Genomic DNA, 2,576 nt, shown 5'->3' on the forward strand with positions numbered 1-2,576 from the left:
CCCTGTGGCCTTTAGTACACATGCCAAATAGTTAAGCTCATGCAAACATGGTGGAAACACCTCCTGTGTAAGTGTGTACATTCATGAAATCTGAACCCAATCACCAGCTTAGCTGCAACATTTGTGACCGGATATAACCTTGCACATCTTAAAATAGGCACGTAGAGTGTCAACAAAGGGTATTTTCTGATTAAAGTGATCAATGTAAAATGATTCTTGCTTAAGTTTCACATATGCATTGTGTGAAACATAGTTCTCTCTAATGAGTTAAGTTAAACATATATACACAAACGCCCATGTGTTCCTCCCTCTTTGTTTGCTTTTTAATATTTGACAAAGTAATACCTTAATTTGTCAATTTATGTGAAGGTTTGCTTTAATTCTGGTTTGATCTTTTTTTCTACCAGGTTACCTCTTTTGGAAGAATGAAACAAGGAAACTGGACTTTGGCGACAGAGTTTGTCCTCTTGGGTCTCACCGAGGATGAACGACTCCAAATCCCACTCTTCACACTGTTCCTTCTTGTCTATTCCATCACCTTGCTGGGCAATGGCAGTATGATAACGTTGATCTGGATCTTTACTCGCTTCGATACCCCCATGTACTTTCTTCTCAGCAACTTGTCTTTTGTGGATCTATGTAACTCCTCAAACATCTCTCCCACAATGCTTGCCAATTTTGTGGATCTATGTAACTCCTCAAACATCTCTCCCACAATGCTTGCCAATTTCCTATCAGAACAGAAAGTTATTTCTCTCCTTCGATGTGCAGCAAAGCTTTTCTTTTTTAGTTTGTTCTGCAGCACAGAGGTATTTCTTCTTGACGCCATGGCCTATGATTGCTATGTAGCTATATGTAATCCATTATTTTATGCAGTTGTAATGACCAGGACACATGCATTCATCTTGTAATTGTTTCATATTCCATTGCTTTTTTAAATTCATTTGGAAATACATGCCTTACCTTCAAGTTGTCTTTCTGTGGTTTGAACCGGATAACTCACTTCTACTGTGATGTTCCGCCGCTATTGAAGCTCTCATGTTCAGACACGCCAATCAATGAGGCTGTACTGATTGTAGTTGGTGGTGCAATTGTAGTAGGTTCCCTTATTATTATCCTCATCTCTTACACCTATAAAGTTTTGGCCATCCTGAAAATTAATTCATCAATGGGACAAAGGAGGGCATTCTCCACTTGCTCCTCCCACTTTGTCAGTGTGACTATTTTTTGGGACTCTTGTCTTCATGTGCATACGTCCAAGCTCAAATCACTCCATGGACCAGGACAGGGTGGCCTCTGTGTTTTATACACTGGTGATTCCCATGTTAAACCCCATAATCTACAGTCTGCGGAATAAGGCAATCTTAAAATGTTAATGAAAAGGAGTAGTATTTTAAGATAAATTATACGAGGTAAACCTTCCTTGCAGAACAAGGTGGCAGCATAATTTCTCCTCTCCTCATATGTCTCTGCTACATCAGGGTTGGCGGAAAACAATGAAATGTCCTAAACATCCCCTTGGGAAAGATTTGGAACATTGGGTTAACAATGTTTTTTTCTTTATTAACAAGTATGTGTAAAGCATAAAACGCATACAAATTGGAGACATAAATGAGACACCTAGACTATTGATGTAACAGTTACTGGCAAATGGCTATCAGCAGTAAAGCGTGATGAAGCCTAATACAAAAACACCTATCTCAGGAAATACATTATAATAGAATGCCAGAGAACAAAACCACATTCACGTTTTACCAGTGATATGCAGTGCAGATATCAGAGGGCAGACAAATTGAAAAACATCACATTTTATTTCCAATTGCATTTAAAGAGTAAACAAGGACACAGCATAATTTCTGTCAAAATGGAGACCACTAGATTACTGGTTTATAACAGTTTGTAAATAATCAGTGTATCAGTTCCAACTACTAGGGGAGACATATCCTTGCATTTAGGAGATATATGCAATAAGAATTAAAATAACCTTAAAAAATATAACAGAAGTAGCTCAGGCACCCATTTTTAGATACTTTGGAATGTACTAACGAGGCCACATTTAGGGTCTCTACAAGTTTAGCAGTATTTTCAATAGAATTACCATCACCTTGTTTGCGGGTGGAATTACAGCCCTATTCTGACTATGGTAATAGCAGTGTTAGGGCCTGATCACAAGTTGGTCGGTAGCCCTTAAGCCCTTAAATGCGGCGGCAACGGTTTTACCGCTGCATTTAAGGGTCACTCAACAACTCAGAGCTGGGGGTAAACACCCTGGAAAAATTCTCATTTTCAGTTCAATTACCGCTGGCGGTATTACTGTGCTGTAATTACACTGAAAATTCCCCATTGGGCCCCAATAGGCAATGGAGAATAACAGTTAGCACCCAACCCGTGATCCGGCGATCATAACCCCAGAAGGGTGGGCACTAACACAAATAAATTTGGCCTGTATCACAGCCGGGATACCACCCAACTCGTGATCAGGTCCTTAATCGCCACTTTTCAAATATATGGGAGACTATGGGGATTTTGGAGGAATTACCATGGCAGTAATTCCGCCTATGACATTTCTGACGTTT

At 39.6% G+C, this 2,576-nt stretch overlaps 1 pseudogene; it reads left to right on the forward strand.

The window, feature by feature from the left end:
- Positions 1–425: 425 nt before the first annotated feature.
- On the forward strand, positions 426–1,376 carry LOC138514539 (olfactory receptor 8U8-like; annotated as a pseudogene).
- Positions 1,377–2,576: the final 1,200 nt, after the last annotated feature.

This window comes from Ambystoma mexicanum, chromosome 12 (genome assembly GCF_040938575.1).
Source record: "Ambystoma mexicanum isolate Mex_15411 chromosome 12, UKY_AmexF1_1, whole genome shotgun sequence".
Taxonomy (NCBI): domain Eukaryota; kingdom Metazoa; phylum Chordata; class Amphibia; order Caudata; family Ambystomatidae; genus Ambystoma; species Ambystoma mexicanum.